Here is a 17,898-nt window from a genome sequence, read left to right on the forward strand (position 1 = left end):
AGACGTGTTTTAGTCACCGAGCTCAACCGACTGGACAATCAACCGTTTACAGTAGAGACTATTTTAGGACACCGACCCCTACAACCGAATTCGCAGAAGACACCAAAGCCCTTTTGCGTTTTATCAAAGAAACAGGCTGAGCTGAAAGACTATAGTGCCTGCAAAGGGACGAAAGTGTGTAAGCGGCCCTGCTCCTTTCCCCTATTTTTTGCCTGCCCTCTCTTTCATCCTCTTCACACCCCTTCCCCAGTGTGGAGTATCAATCCGGGCTCTAAGCCTGGATAACCTCTCGGCCTTTCTTTTTGTTTCTCTCTCTCTTTCTCTCTCTCTCTCTCTCTCTCTCTTGGGACCGGCAAATCATGTTACGTGAGTGCCGCGGGAACGAAGGCCAGGGCCACGAGAGGTTACTTGACCAAGTTCATTACCCACAGGTTTGTGTGCACCACAAGTGAACCAGAGCCCTTTGGCACCCATTTCTGCTGCGATTGGAATTTCTGGGCAAGACTGCATAGCCTTACAATTTTTATTGAATCGTAGGTAACGTGAAAGGTATCGTTCAGCTTATCGAGCCATTAATAAACCATAGAAAGCTAAAGTGCGCCTTACAGCTTGCGGCGTGCTCCTTCAGCCACTTTGAAAGTTTGGCCGAACCATGCACTCTCCTGACGGGAGAAAGTGAAGATGCCCTTAATAAAGCTCCGCAAGGCAAATCCGCATCAAAATATTCACTATTATTCGTTTCTGAAAAGGGGACGAACAGAGCAGGTGTTTGCAGGTTAGTGCATGGTCATAACACCCGGTTCAAATAGCGCCGTTACGCCACGAAGTGTTCAGCAAAACAGTACTACGCTTATATCTTGCGTTTTCAACCTTGTAGATTCAGGGGTCTCGACGAGGCAGCGCGCCTGTGGCTGTGTTTGGCGTTCGCGGCATAATGGTCCTCGGTGGCCTCCTTTCGCCTCCTTCGCGCCCATCAGCGTTGAGTTTTTTCTTTGTGAGCATCCTTCACTCAGAAACGTACAATACGCGAAAGCCTGATTAAAAGCTATGTATAGAGCTACGTTGATAAAGCTTCCGGCGGTGTTCCTCATGTAAGTTTTTTTTTTTTAACTGAAAGGCATTGCTGGGAAGCTATTTTTGAATACGCACTATGCGTTATCTATGCAGAAATATGTACTGCAGTAGGCCGATAGGCGGGTTAAAGAAGAAGGTCTTTGAAGCTAGGAGGATGGCAGAAACATTTCTCCTACGGCACAAGCAAAAAAATTGGCAGTAAGACAATAACAGCTCCACCGTAAAAGGAACAATGCACAATAATTTTGTTTTTCGCCGTGCTGTCCGCGTATCTACCGTATTGTTTGTGTTACAACCGTACAAAAATAAGCAATTGGGCTAAAGATAGTTTCATTGCTTTTGCCCCGTAGGCTATAGTCAAAACTTTTAACGGTATGCATATCGTTGTTATCCTCCGAAAACCTCAATAAAGTTAACATGCGTTGATATTTTACTGCCTTGAGTAAAAAAGTTTTAGTATTTCCTTCAAGCTGAAGTAACACTTTCTTCCCGTGCACCAACCAAATTTTCCTTCGCTCGCCCTCATTTTGGCACGCCGCTTATTTGTTTTATACCCGCATTTGCAAATTATCGTTCCCAGAAATCTTTCTATATTCCATATAAAACACATCCAATAATACCCACTGAGTGTTTTTATTTCTCTCGTGTTTTTGTGCTACTTGTGACTGCGTTGGTCTTAAAGGGACACAGAAGTGAATTTGTAAAGCTCCTGATTTTGCTTGCACTGCGTAGACTGTCTCAAATTAGCAAACTTTTATCGTTTATCCGGTTGACAAGTCGGTAATTATTTGGAAAGCGCGAAAGAAGAAAAACTACCATTCGCGGTTTGCGGCGGCCGAACCAACTAAAGGCTGTGACGACGGGAGGAGACGCACCATGATTGGACGATGTACAAGGTTAGCATTCAAACACGTTTCGGTTTCGGTTCTGCAAAACAACATGCTTGACACCCGTCGGCATCATTGGATGGGCCTTCTCGATATCTCAGTAATCGCCCTACCGCGCTTCTGCCATGTTGTCGGCTGTAAAATGCATAGGATAAGCCTCCCACGACGGCTTGGAATCGTAGCAATCACTAGCCGAGGCCTACGCAGTGCATGAACGCCCTCAGCGTCCCCGCAGACGCTCAAATGCCATGCGCTTTTCCCCTATATTTGGAGCTTGCCTCACTCATGCCTGTACCGCAAAAGCGTGTTCGCACCAGGCGAATGGTCAGTTGATTCTGACCTGTGCCCACTGCCCGCAAGCAGTCGCTGCTGATGGCAACAGCACGCCAACGAGAACTCGCTAGTGCGTCAGTGTCAGCCGGCGCGCGTTCTTTGAACTAGATCAGTGAACGTTAAGGCCAAAAAAAAGTGAACTCAGTACAGAAAACATCGGCCGAAAATGAAAAAGTCAACGTACAAAAAAAAGGAACGCACCCTCGAGGATTCCAACTCGTGACTTGCAAAACGCTTGCAATTACATACCTAGCGCTCCAGACAACTAGGCCACGGGCGAGCGCTGCTGACCTTGGAAATATAAGATATAATATATAACCAGCTTATACTTTTATTTATTTTTAGCATTTCACATAGCTTAGGTGACTATTTGTTGTATTGCCCTCGTGCAGTGAGCGTCCCCCAAGTTTCCACAATATCTCACGTCTAGCAATTGCATTTTTAGACGGAAAAGCGTTCTGAGATGCGTAGTCGTGCTCCTGACCGCTGTGCCTGTTCGCCCAGTGCAAAAAAGTGCTTCCCGCACCCTAGTTTTACGCTGTACGGTAAAAGTATCAGTTGATTTTATTTAATTAGTATCTATATTGACTTGGCTGAATGTTCTCCTACATTCAAGTGGCCTTATATTTTTCTACTAACTTCCCAGTCAGCGAAGCGTCGCATGTGCGCTTGTACAGCGCTTGTGTGATGCGACCTTGACTTGGAGCTGTTTACAGTGTACAAACTAACAAAGTAAAGGAAAGCACATTCTTCCATTCACAAACGTGTCCTGGCTTTGTTTGAACTAAGCGAACGAATTGCGACGACGCGTCGGCGGCCGGCGGGCGAAACGCTGGGCCGCCTGACTCTGTCGGAAGGTCGGCGAGCCGTGTAGTAGCGCAGCTGATTGCTAGCTAATATCCTCCTGACGTCACACAAAAATGCCACAGAAAATGGGCGAGGGTACAGAAAGGAGGAGACCATTTTTGAATTGATTTTTCTGCTAAATAAATTCGCGTAAGCGCGCTCAGAGCGGCCGAAACAGGGCCTAGGGACTCCGGACTACAATTTGCGCTCGTAACCCCGCAAAGTTTACAAATCACTTCAGTGTCCCTTTAACTCGGAATATGATCCGCTTTCCAACTGCAGTCTACAAACGTGTGTGCTTTGTCTACAGGTATGTTAACCGTTTGAAGAAAAAGACGTAAGCTGTGAACATGAATCCCAGTTCTGTGCATTTCTGTTTTGATAATATAGCAGCGGAAAAATCAACCACAACTCAGTGGTCTCATTTGTGCCTGCCTGCAAAAAGGTTTGCCTATGCGCCGACAACAAACACGTCGAGATTGTGTCAGTCCGAATTCCAATCTTCAACATCCAGCTGAGTACTTGCTTATTGTTTGGAGTTAAAACTTGTAACGGTAAATCAGAGGTTTATAAGAAGCCCTTACCATGCATTCTGTACCATCGGGCTCATTCTGGACAATGATGCGAGGGTGTTCTTGGGGTGACACCACAAGGCATGGGTACGTACAAGGTGTTACTGTATGTGTCTGAAATTGTATCAACAGAATATGATTTAAGAAAGAAGCACATTGAACACGATAATTACATAAATATCTTTTGGTCTCAGTCTGCTGCATAATTGTCTAAATTTGGAACACAAAAAATCCTTAGCCCAAGTTTAAAAATTCTGCGCTATCAGTTTGGACGACTGAAACGGGAACCACCCTGAAGCTTTCGCCTTCTCAAAATGTTCTCGCACGGGCACGATGCGTGGTTTAACAGGAGAGGTATCCTTGAGGTACTAGTCTCTTTCAATGAAATGAAGGTCTGAGCCTTAAGTATGAACGAGAACAAAATAAAGCACCAAAATTAGTAAGCTCGATTTCTGAACTAGTGCATGCATAGTAATATTAGCTATATCTACCAAATATTCTCCACTGCGGACTTCTTTTTGAATATCAGGATGCAGTATTTGTTGTATGTACCGAAGTTCATCTATAATACCCCAGCGTACTGTAAAATATGTGCAGTGTTCTTTGCGAGGCAACCTAAAACACCAAGGTAATAAAAACACAAGTGCCGACGTATATCCTTCCACTAAAAACAACATTGGTCAGTAACCAGCCTCAATCTGAGACAGCAGCAATTGCTTTTCAAAGTTTATCACCCCATGTGTTCAAGAAAACTCACTGTGGCCTGTTTTTTAAAAAGACTATTTAGTAATGACTACGGTAAGTACAAAATTACCTCATTTCGGAGTGTACAATGGCAAGCCTGCGGTTAAGCAAAATATTGCGGTCCAGTTTAATCTGATGGGCCTCAAGGTCTTGCGTAAAACTATCACTTTTTGGAGACATATAAACAACATTGCTGCTGATTGTAATCCCGCAAAAAATACCAAATGATATTTCGTATTTCATTTACTTACTTGTAGAAACTGCTCATCATAGAAACTGCCGCACATGAGCTTGATTGATTGATTGTAAGGTTTAACGCGCCGACGCAACGCAGGCGATGAGGCGCGCCGTAGTGGAGGGCTGCGGATTAATTTTGACCACCTGGGGATCTTTATCGTGCGCCGAAATCTCGTACACAGGGGCGTTTTTGCTTTTCGCCTCCATCAGAAAAGCGGCCGCCGCGGCCGGGAATCGAACCCGCGACCTCGTGCTCAGCAGCGCAACGCCTTAGCCACTGAGCCACCGCGGCGGGTCGCACATGAGCTTGTGCGGTCAATTTAAAATAACGCTTTAGGGTTGCATCAGCACTTGAGGCACCCACATCATTACGGAATCCAGAAAAAATGCCGTAGTTTAAATTAGTATATTTCCCAGATTAAATCCGAGTCAAAATATATATGCACCTCAGCATGCATGCAATGTGCAATATGATTAGAACGAATGCGTTGGAAACATCTACGGATGTTGCGAGCGCAAGATCGTTTATTTTCGAGGTAAGTTACAAATGGTACACTTTGCTAAACCCGCAAGCATACAAAATGTTTCAGCTCCCAATATTTTGTTAAGGCAATACAGTCAGCCATTAGCTCCAGATTAGATGATAAAGATGAAGATGAAAACTAGCAACATAATTTAAAGGCATTTTGTAGGCTGAATCACTCTGTGATAAATCCATTATCTCGGGCCCATTCGCCAGAACGCGGACAACGCGCAGAAATCGTCAGCTTAAAAACCCAGTATCCGCTGTATAATATTACGAAAAATTGAAGTTAAACTGTACTTGCCCTTCTAGACAGTCTCTTAAACCTACAAGGCCAAGATGGCCATAACATAAATCCTTCAGAGAGCTTGAAATGGGGCTTCTTGGTTTTTTACTCGAAACTTTGCTCGCGCAGGCGGGACAAAGACGAAGATTTACACACGAGGTGCGCTTAACTTGTTTCTGTAAATCTTCGTCCTTGTCCCGCCTAGCGCCCTGAATGCTCCTTGCACAGGCCATGCACTTATATTTATTAATTTATTTATTGATAAAATACTGCAGGCCGTAAAATATGGCTCACGCACGAGTGGTACGTGGTGCAACGATAATGATATGACCAATTACATAGTCGTACAGGTGTAGAGAAAGAAAGAAAAAAGAAAGAAAACAGAGAGGTAAACAAAATATTCACAAGTAACATAAATCACAGCTCAAAGTAATTTTCCAGAAATTTTAGTACATTTCCAGGCTCAAAAACTTGGTGCGGCAGTTCGTTCCAGCCTGTTGTTGCGCGAGGGAAAAAAGAGAACCTAAAGGTGCTAGTGCCGGAAAAGATAGGTGGAAATTTGCAAGTATGGTATCCTTTAGTAAGACGTGAAGATAACTAAGTGAGGACGTGCGATAGGGTTATGATACTGCTTTCCCTGGATAGGTAAAAAAGAAATTTAAGTATTGCTAGTTTCCTTCGGGATTCTAAAGGTGGAATTTTGTTCCACCAATCTCCAATCCAATTTTCAAATTTTCAATCTCTGCAAAGAATTCGCTTGACTTAAGAAAATTTAACACCAAGTGCTCACCGACACAACATATACCTGCAACGTAAATGGTCACTACAAAATTGTTTATGGCGCTGTTGTTTTGTGAACGCTGAAATTTGTATTACGTCTAGGTTGAATCCAACGGATTCTGCGTGCGCAATCTGCATATATATGCATACACACACACACACATACATATATACAGGGTGTTGCGACGATAACTGGAACACTTTAAAAAATTTTCCTGAGCGATCCGCCGCTCTGTTCGCGCTCAAACTTCACACAAAGGTCGCATTTTGTGGTCTATTTTGTTTGACACCGGGAACAACAACGGTACTTACCTGTTTATTCTGAAAATAAATAAAAACGATTTTCGCCTATGGGGAAATGGCTGCTGATTTGGACGTGCGAGCCAGCGCAAGTTGATGTTGGAATGACGGAACCACCTGCAGAGTGAAACGCATGTTTGGGATTCACGTACGGAGCCAAATGGTGCAGCAGACGATCAGAAAATGCACCTAGAAATGAGCTAACAGACGATCAGAAAACCCGGTTTTCGGGCTCGCACGTCCAAATCGCCGCCATTTTCCCATAGGCGAAAATCGTTTTTATTTATTTTCAGAATAAACAGGTAACTACCGTTGTTGTTCCCGGTGTCAAACAAAATAGACCACAAAATGCGACCTTTGTGTGAAGTTTGAGCGTGAACAGAGCGGCGGATCACTCAGGAAAAATTTTTAAAGTGTTCCAGTTATCGTCGCAACACACTGTATATATATATTGGCGGTGAGATGTTTGAGTGGCGCCCCCTGACTCTGACGTCGGCTTAGGGACTCGCGCCGCTGTCGTCTGCTACACTCCGCTTGTGAGGGGCAGCAGTGCCTGTACTAGAAATGGCCCGCTTTGTTGCTGTAGTGCGTTAAAAAGCGTACTTCTAGTGACTCAATTATTTTGCCAGCTTCTGACGCATCTGAATAATTTGAAGCTGTATCCCCCAAAGTTTGCAACACACGAAGAGATAGAGAACAAATTTCTTCAGAGCATCGGTCAGAAGACCGTGTGTAACTCGTCCTTTCTAGCTTATTCGCGAGGATCAGCAATCAGAGCTTCTCGATAAGTATTAAAAATGCGTGGGTTTCCCTGCAGTATTTTTGAGATGCTCTAATGAAGACTCAACTGTCTACTGCCACGTACCAAGCAGCCGCCCCTACACGCGCATCGCACAGCAAGAAATAAAGCGGCTTTCTTCTATTTCTTTCGGTGTTGCTGTCTTGTATCAGATTAATGTTTCTTGCTTTTTTTCTGCCCAACGCATTAATTTTTCTGCGCCGTCACCAACTTCTTATTAGGAGGTTTCGGAATGTTTGGGAGGCTCACAAAGGTCGTGTGGATACTTCCTTCATGTTGTATGTCATACATTCCCTTCTTCACAAATTGGCTTTCATTACGGCTGCGTGCAAGAAGGTGCATATCCGCAACGTGCTTTGTTTATTCACGTGCAAATACAATGAGAATGTTTGTGCTACGCCCCCGCGATTGCGCCCTAAACGACGTGGTCCACAGTACTCGAAGGCGGCTTTTGTGCTCCGAATTTCTATCGTAATTATATCGTTATCATAACGAACTGACTCTCAACTCGAACAATGATGACATGATTACAGTGTTGAAGGCATGATATACTCGCTAGCTAACGTAATAAATAGTATACCTGCATATATTACAAGAATCGAAACCGAAGAATTCCAAGTAGCCCTTTATTGCTTTTCAACCCGTCCAGGCGCGAAGAACAAATCCTATTCTACTCGGGATGGCGTTCTACGATTTGAAAAAAATTTCTTTTACTATCTTGTCCTGGACTGAGGACCCGTCCCACTAACCAGATCGATTTAATTGTTGAACAAAGTTTTCCCCTCCTCCCCTTACTCCTCCTACTCCTCTTGAGTGCAGTTTTCCTATAACGCATATCCGAATATCGGGAAGATATGGCTGTGCAAAATGTTCCGAAATATCCCTCCAGGTCTTAACAAACATATATGTGTTACTATAAATTTAACGAAGACATGACTCGTTTTGCTCAATAAACCTCCATACTGGTAGATGCCTGGTATAGAATCAGCACGCCCGTATATACACACTGGGTTATTTGGAACTCAACCTACAGTTTTTGCAGTCTATAGTGCATGTCGGCAAATTTTTATGCCTTGACAACGTAAAGTGATGTGACAAAACACGTTCGAGCGTTCGGCAAGGTTGCAAAAACTGTTTTACCTTACATGTGATTACCGGGAATCGTAATGCCTTCTGCCAAAGCCAACAGCCCTGAAGGCCTAGAATTTGTTTTGGTCTTGCATTTTCGCTGTTGTCGGTTATTAGCAGCTGACTGTTCCTTTTGTTGGAATGCTTACTTGAGAAGCTGACGCCTAGCTCCGACTCTTCGCGCTCCGCTCCGGACCGGCTTCGCAAGGAATGGGGTGGCGCCGGCAATGTTTCTCCCGTAGCGGCATCCAAAACTATACTTTAATTGACACCATGAGTTAGTGTATGCGATTTTAAGCCTATTATTATCATAAAAAGTTACCCACACGCCAATTCTGGTGCGGACAAGCATCAGACGTTGACCGAGCGCAAAGAAACAGCAGGGAGAGCGATCCTGAGTGAAGCAGACGACAAATGCGAGAATCCCTAAGCTGACGTCACGGAGGCGCGCTTCACAGCGCCGCCTGTGTTCGCGCTCACCGCCAATAGATATATATATATTTATATATATATTGTCTTTGCCTGTTGTCATTGTCTTTGCATTGTATTTTCCTTGCATTGCATGGCCTTGCCTTTCTGCGTACGCCTCGTGGATGGCTGTCGCGTTGTACGCAGAAAAACGTTTCCGCGATTTTACTTTATGTGAAACCACGTGCTGTTTGGGGCGTTCTTCGAACCTCTTTCATCCCCGCTATCCCCCGCTGCGGTTCCCGCGCCCCTCCCGCTAAAAAAACCCTCTCTTGACTCAATATCCCTCTTCCTTCCTTCCTTCCTTCTTTCCTTCCTTCCTTCCTTCCTTCATTCCGTCGTTTTTTTGTGTGTGTGTGTGCGTGAGCGTGAGCGTGTGCGTGTGCGTGTGCGTGTGCGCGCGCGTGCGCGTGCGCGAGCGCGTGTGGGTGTGTGTGCGTGTGCGTGTGTGCGTGCGTGCGTGTGCGTGTGCGTGTGCGTGTGCGCGTGCGCGTGCGCGTGCGCCTGTGCGTGTGCGTGCGTGCGTGCGTGCGTGAGTGTGTGTGTGTGTGTGTGTGTGTGTGTGTGTGTGTGTGTGTGTGTGTGTGTGTGTGTGTGTGTGTGTGTGTGTGTGTGTGTGTGTGTGTGTGTTACGCTTGCACTAGGCGTCCGTAATTACCTCTCGGCTCTCCCACCCATTTCTGTTAACGAGTCAATTTCCCATCAAGAAACGAGCAGGAAACGAGCCCCTGATTTATCCCTGACTTTCTTGCCTTCCAGCGGTGACTTCAGTGCCATGCACAATTTCCTGTTAGCTTATAGCCTCGCCTCTCTTGATTACGCCCCCTTTGCACTTTGTTCCCCGCCACAACTCCAACGCCTTCTTTACCCCCCCCCTCCGCTTTTTGGGGCTTCGCCTGCTTCTGTGTCGCGTAAAGCCTACTTTTTGCATGGTTCATCTTCTTGCCCCGCCCACAACTGAAATGTATTTAAACCCAAATGATCTGCAGTATTTGTATCCTTAAAAAACATTGGCCCCCGGTCGAAAGGCTAGCATAAATGTTGTTATGTTTTTCAATTTGACTTCAAGAAATTGAGTGACCTTGTTACTAATTCTCGTATCAACCGACAGGAAACTACTGGTTGCATGCCCTGTAATAAACCTCGATGCAAAGGATGCCCACACATGACCACTACACGGCGTGCCACCAGCACGGCTTCAGACTACTACGTATATATAAAGGGTAACTTCAACTGTGACTCTGCTAATGTCGTATACCTTCTAGAGTGACCAGTTTGTAGGCAGCAATATATCGGCCAAACTGAAACGCCCTTTCGAATACGATTGAATAATCAGCGCTCTCATGCAAAAAGTTGTCCTTATTTGCCCCTGTCAAGAAATGTGAACAGTTCCGGTCATGCATTTGCATATCTTAAAGCAACAATTTTAGATTCCGCTTTCAAAACCACATTGACCGCCAGGTTAGCGAATCTTATCTCATTTATAAGTTTGGGTCAGCTACGCTTGGTAATATTGAAAGTTGCGGAAAATTAACGGGCTTATCCCTGGAATAAAATTGGCGACTTCATAATTTTTATCACAATCTTCATTAACCCTATCCTTGAGTTTCCCATCAGAATTATTAGAAACTCCCCAAATACTGCAGCTTTATTAGCCTAATGCGACTCAACAATGCGATTTGTCCTTGGGAAGGAGGAAGCGTTCCCCCCACCACTTGGAAACTTTTAACCCTTTGTGATCTTGGACCCTAACTATTTCCTGTTGAGTTACTAGCTCTTGTGCAATGGCCTTTTGTGTACTGTGTCTATTCTGTGCACCCGCGGGGGGCACACCCACAACACATTTTTCGTTCATGCCTGCATGGATCCGTCTAAAGCAGTCTCTCCACCCACTGAATACCTCATTGTATATTTTTCCCTTCCTTTAGAAACCGTGATTTAGACGTCTAGTCTTCTGCACTTGCAGCCCATGCAAAGTACGTTGCCCCGTCGTAGAGCAACCTTGACCGCTGCCTTGTAAACACGACCCCTTCCTCTCTCTCTCCCTCTCTCCTTTGTCTCCTTTTTGTTGTTGTTGTTGTAGCATAGGCTTAGCGCGATTGCATGCATACTCTCTCTGTTTTCGAAAGATCTTCCGATCCTTCTCACAGTTTTCTGCAAATCTATATAGAAATGTGTTTCAAATGTTTGTGAAAGCAAAATCATGTAACTGTACTCTAATGAAGGCAAGTCCCGTTGCCGCTACATAATGAAACATTCTTTCTTATTGGTCTTGCTGTGTATCCGACTCTTTATTTATACTGTTTCTGCGCGCTTTGTGAGTTTTACCTTTCTCTATATAAGAATATATATATATATATATATATATATATATATATATATATATATATATATATATATATATATATATATATATATATATATATATATATATATATATAGAAACATAGGTCGGCAGTCTACAACGCCAAAGGAGCCATAGGGGTTTGGTTAGGCTCTATTTTTTACGATGGTTAATGAAGTTAAGATTTTTTTTAATATAAGGAAGAAAGAACGAAAGAAAAACACGCGCCCAGAGTGGGGACCGAACCCACGCCTTTCGATTAGATCTCGAATGCCTTACCAATTCGGCTATCTGGGCGACTGTGTTCTCCTTCACTTTCTGGGCTATTTATATTTACTAGAAGTATATCTGACGCTTGAGGGTGGTAGCCAGCGCCGCCCTGACTACACGGGGAGAAGGGGACCTTCTTTTTAACCCCCGGGGCGTGACACAAACGTCTACAGCCTGTCATGAGCGGGTAACTGGCGGGAAGCCCTCTTATGCTACCTAGGCATCAAGGCTGCCAGAACCGAGACCCTCGCTAGGCTTTCGCAGATTAATATAGTAAGTAAATGAGGGGCTCGTTGAGGAAATACAGAAACATAGGTCGGCAGTCTACAACGCCAAAGGAGGCATAGGGGTTTGGTTAGGCTCTATTTTTTACGATGGTTAATGAAGTTAAGATTTTTTTAATATAAGGAAGAAAGAAAGAAAGAAAAACACGCGCCCAGAGTGGGGACCGAACCCACGCCTTTCGATTAGATCTCGAATGCCTTACCAATTCGGCTATCTGGGCGACTGTGTTCTCCTTCACTTTCTGGGCTATTTATATTAACTAGAAGTATATCTGACGCTTGAGGGTGGTAGCCAGCGCCGCCCTGACTACACCGGGAGAAGGGGACCTTCTTTTTAAAGGAGCCATGAAGAGAAAACAAAAGTTTGTTTTATTCGAAAGATTAGGTGTTTCATAGTACCCCAAGCGCTTTCCCGGAAGCAAATGATGCTTTATTCACTGAGAAATAAGGCAATTTAAGCCAAAATTTTATATCTCCCGCTAAAATTGAACATTCCGTGACGTGTACAATGGCGTCATAGAGCCGGTCCATGAAACAGATACTTAGTATGTCGACTCCATATAGCACCCACACGCGGGAGTCGACCGAGACGGCGGCCATTTTAAAAATGCTAGTAAAACCTAGTGCACCCGCAGCCCTAGTCATGGAATCGCCTGATCCGGAGAACAAAACTTTCGCCGAGGAGCTCGGGCTTGCATTTAACAACCTCACACCACTTGAACGCTCGACGCTTCTAAGTGCACGAGCGGCAAGAGTTGTGGGATACGCGGTGGACGGAAAAGCGACCATTCCGCGATAGCCACAACAGACGAACGCCCTGCCGTCGGCACCGCTGCCTCGTCAGCGCCGTCGCCACGGACGAATACAGACTGGTACGTATGTGCCGTATTTTTATTACGGTTAATAATAGTTCAACTTCAGTAGCAGTATCGCTTATGCCAGTTGGCCGGTGTCGTGTATGGAAAGCCGTTCGCGCGAGCTCTCTGCTTCGACCAGAAAGATACGAGCGTCAATGCGCGGTGTTTACGGCATTTTTCCTCCAAGGTCAGAGCGCCTCGAACCCGAAAATTCGTCTGCGCGACGGCGAGATGTCGAGCTCGGCCAGGCGGTTGTTTCGTACGCATTGGCGCACACGCTTGCGTGTTCATTCGGAACTTCAACCGTTTACTCCACCGTTCTTTGTCATAAAAAGAATGTGCAGTATGTTTCACGGGCATTTAGCTCGCTATGCAAACTGTAAGCCCTGCCTAACATGCGTTTGCTTTTGCCGGCCTCCGCCAATCGCAGAGCTTAGCCCATGTGACGGCATAGGTTCTGTTGCGGGAAATGAGCTGGTGGGTCGCATGACCATTCCCGTTTTTCCTAATTATGTAGCTTATTTGAGCGAAGTTTGCGTTATAAGTGGTGTCGTTATGGTTCTAACGAGGCAATCTTTCGAATGAACCAAACTTGTGTTTTCTCTTCATGGCTCCTTTAACCCCCGGGGCGTGACTCAAGCGTCTACATCCTGTCATGAGCGGGTAACTGGCGGGAAGCCCTTTTATGCTACCTAGGCATCAAGGCTGCCAGAACCGAGACCCTCGCTAGGCTTTCGCATATTAAATATATAGTACGTAAATGAGGGGCTCATTGAGGAAATACAGAAACATAGGTCGACAGTCTACCACGCCAAAGGAGGCATAGGGGTTTGGTTAGGCTCTATTTTTTACGATGGTTAATGAAGTTAAGATTTTTTTAATATAAGGAAGAAAGAAAGAAAGAAAAACACGCGCCCAGAGTGGGGACCAAACCCACGCCTTTCGATTAGATCTCGAATGCCTTACCAGATCTAATCGAGATCTAATCGAGATCTAAGCTGGCTACCACCCTCAAGCGTCAGATATACTTCTAGTAAATATAAATAGCCCAGAAAGTGAAGGAGAACACAGTCGCCCAGATAGGCGAATTGGTAAGGCATTCGAGATCTAATCGAAAGGCGTGGGTTCGGTCCCCACTCTGGGCGCGTGTTTTTCTTTCTTTCTTTCTTCCTTATATTAAAAAAAATCTTAACTTCATTAACCATCGTAAAAAATAGAGCCTAACCAAACCCCTATGCCTCCTTTGGCGTTGTAGACTGCCGACCTATGTTTCTGTATTTCCTCAACGAGCCCCTCATTTACTTACTATATTAATCTGCGCAAAGCCTAGCGAGGGTCTCGGTTCTGGCAGCCTTGATGCCTAGGTAGCATAAGAGGGCTTCCCGCCAGTTACCCGCTCATGACAGGCTGTAGACGTTTGAGTCACTCCCCGGGGGTTAAAAAGAAGGTCCCCTTCTCCCCGTGTAGTCAGGGCGGCGCTGGCTACCACCCTCAAGCGTCAGATATACTTGTAGTAAATATAAATAGCCCAGAAAGTGAAGGAGAACACAGTCGCCCAGGTAGCTGAATTGGTAAGGCATTCGAGATCTAATCGAAAGGCGTGGGTTCGGTCCCCACTCTGGGCGCGTGTTTTTCTTTCTTTCTTTCTTCCTTATATTAAAAAAAATCTTAACTTCATTAACCATCGTAAGAAATAGAGCCTAACCAAACCCCTATGCCTCCTTTGGCGTTGTAGACTGCCGACCTATGTTTCTGTATTTCCTCAACGAGCCCCTCATTTACTTACTATATTAATCTGCGAAAGCCTAGCGAGGGACTCGGTTCTGGCAGCCTTGATGCCTAGGTAGCATAAGAGGGCTTCCCGCCAGTTACCCGCTCATGACAGGCTGTAGACGTTTGAGTCCCGCTCCGGGAATTAAAAAGAAGGTCCCCTTCTCCCCGTGTAGTCAGGGCGGCGCTGGCTGCCACCCTCAAGCGTCAGATATACTTCTTGTAAATATAAATAGCCCAGACAGTGAAGGAGAACACAGTTGCCCAGATAGCCGAATTGGTAAGGCATTCGAGATCTAATCGAAAGGCGTGGGTTCGGTCCCCACTCTGGGCGCGTGTTTTTCTTTCTTTCTTTCTTCCTTATATTAAAAAAATCTTAACTTCATTAACCATCGTAAGAAATAGAGCCTAACCAAACCCCTATGCCTCCTTTGGCGTTGTAGACTGCCGACCTATGTTTCTGTATTTCCTCAACGAGCCCCTCATTTACTTACTATATATATATATATATATATATATATATATATATATATATATATAAATAAATAAATATATATATATATATATATATATATATATATATATATATATATATATATATATATATATATATATATATATATATATATATATATATGTATATATATATATAGTCTGGAATCAAAAACTCACACAGAGCGCGAAAAAATAAGGTTAGTAGAGACAGAGACACACGAGAAAGACATTGAAAATAAAAATAAAAGTTTACTGACGTTTCAGGGAGAGGACTCCCTTTCTTCAGAGTACCAGAAGTAATCTGAAGAGTACTCTGAAGAAAGGGAGTCCTCTCCCTGAAACGTCAGTAAACTTTTATTTTTATTTTCAATGTCTTTCTCGTGTGTCTCTGTCTCTACTAACCTTATATATATATATATATATATATATATATATATATATAGAGAGAGAGAGAGAGAGAGAGACAGAGAAAGATTTCGATGAGTTTTGCAACGTTCCAGAAGAATCGGTCAGGTAAAAGATAACAACAACTTTGCGGTTAACTTATTTCTTATAAATTAGTCCGACAGTTTCGGAAGTGGAACTTCCTTCCTCAGGGACAATCCTATTGTCCCTGAGGAAGGAAGTTCCACTCTTATAACTGTCGGACTAATTTATAATAAACAAGTTAACCGCAAAGTTGTTAACTTTCATATATATATATATATATATATATATATATATATATATATATATATAAATATATATACATATAAGAGAAGAAAAACTTCGAACAAGGTAAAAGCACGATTGTGGCCTACGTTTCAGCAAAGAGAACTTGCTTTCCTCAGGTCACTATCTCTGTTTCTGAATCATCACCTATCCGACATTCCGGCTCTTCTTCCTTCATTCGTTCAAGACACCCCCCACTTCCTCCGCATAATAGAAGAGATAAATATGGGCGGGCGCCTACCCAGTGGAACCCTCCTTGTTACTCTTGACGTTGCTGCATTGTGTACCAACATTCCGTTCGCCGAAGGAATTGAAGCGATTTCAAAATCTCTATCAGTGAACCCGCACCAACATGCACCAGAAGTGTACATAACTTTGTTAAACCTAGTTCTAACTCTCAATTATTTTGAATTTGACTCTTCTTACTTTTTGCAAGTTTTTGGAACTAGCATGGGTACTCCATTCGCACCGACCTATGCCAACATTTTCATGGGGCAACTTGAAGCTACCCTATTAAGCTCTTTTCCGCATAAACCTCAGGTTTACCTCCGCTACATAGACGACATCTTCATGATTTGGGAACACGGTCGCGCGACTCTAGAAACGTTTATATCCCATCTCAATTCTTCGCATCCGACTATTAAATTCTCCTGCCAGTATTCTGAAAAAGAAGTGAACTTCCTAGATACTACCGTCATTCTAGACAACGGTAAACTTAAAACCACGCTTTTTAGAAAGCCAACAGACAGGCAGCAGTACCTAGATTATAAAAGCCATCACCCCAGACACTGCGAACAAGGGATCTTTGTAGGACAAGCCACCAGGCTTAGAAGAGTATGCAGTGATGACAGTGACTACGTAGAGCACCTAGATGAACTCAAGGCCACCCTTATGAACAGGAACCACCCCAAAAGCTCGCTCGATCAGGCGTACCAACGTGTGTCTAATCTCAAAAGGGATGACGTTCTCAAAAAACAGCGGCAAAACGAAAGCGCCAGGCCACCTGCCCTAATAAGTAAATTTTCAAACGCCCTCCCAAACGTAAACAATATACTGCGGAAGTACTACCCCATTTTAGCCAGTAACGACTGACTTAAAAAGACTTTCCCGGAAGCACCAAGGGTTACCTACCGGAGAAACAGGAATCTAAAAGATATTTTAGTGCATGCTAAAACAGGGCCGTCAAAGCAACCAGTCATAGCCAGCTGCTCCCGCCCCAGATGCAAGACTTGTAAGCACCTGCAAACAGACTGCGTTGTAAAAAGCACAGCCAGTAATTATGTCCACAAGATTAATTAGAGTTTCACGTGCACTTCATCCAACATTGTGTATATGTTGGAATGTTCAATGTGCCACAAACAGTATATAGGCGAAACGAGTCAACCTATGAGCCTACGGCTTAATGGTCACCGGGCAGATACTCTTAGCAAATCCTCCATAGCTGTAGCGCAGCATTTCAACCAACCAGGCCACAATTTTGATGACCTTAAGTTATATATACTTCAGTCAAATTTTAAGTCTCCTAGGGACAGGAAATACCGAGAATCCTACTTAATTCACAAATTCAACTCCATGGAACCTGCTGGAATTAATGCGTGTAAGGGCAACTTGGAATCCTTGCGATATTCACCGGGAATACAGCATTAGGCATTATCGTGCATATACCTCATCCAAAGACTATGACCGTTCACTCTGCTCTGTACCTGGCCACCTAATTTCTTGTTTTTTTTTTCTTCATTCCTTAGCGTCTAGCTTAATACTCGCCCTCATCCCTCCAACCTTTGCTTTTGGAATTCAATTTTATTTATTTTATTTCTCTCTCCTTTTTTTTACTACTCTGCGTGGTCTTATGACCCGTACGTCACTCTAACTTTATCTTTTCGTTTTTGAGTTTCAGGACAGGCCTGTTCCAGGAATGTTGCCGTGGGTGACACGTGCCATTTCAGTTGCGGGGTCATTGCTTTTTCTTTTGTGTGTGGGTTTATGTGGTTTTCCTCCCTGTGTTTTTTTTCTTTTTCTTTTTGCCTTGACCTAGTTAGTTTCCCCCCGGCTCTATCTTTTCTTTTGACCTGAGGCTTGCAGACAGTTTCTGATAAGGACCCCACCCTCACCGCCTGGTCTGCTTCCGGCGGTTCTGAGATCCTTTCCCTATACCCCGCGGAGGGTCAATAAACACCCTCTCATCATTTC

The 17,898-nt window shown here is 44.2% G+C and overlaps 1 long non-coding RNA gene across 1 annotated transcript in view; it reads right to left on the bottom strand.

The window, feature by feature from the left end:
* LOC144145648 (uncharacterized) overlaps positions 1–17,898 on the bottom strand; it is a 99,221-nt gene that overhangs the window by 60,991 nt on the left and 20,332 nt on the right. The window contains exon 3 of the long non-coding RNA XR_013317554.1: positions 3,725–3,826. This is a non-coding gene — a long non-coding RNA (uncharacterized LOC144145648). The remainder of the gene's footprint in view (positions 1–3,724; positions 3,827–17,898) is intronic.

This window comes from Haemaphysalis longicornis, unplaced genomic scaffold (assembly GCF_048455015.1).
Source record: "Haemaphysalis longicornis isolate Haplotype H1 unplaced genomic scaffold, Haemaphysalis longicornis Haplotype H1 scaffold_7, whole genome shotgun sequence".
In the NCBI taxonomy this organism is placed as follows: Eukaryota; Metazoa; Arthropoda; class Arachnida; order Ixodida; family Ixodidae; genus Haemaphysalis; species Haemaphysalis longicornis.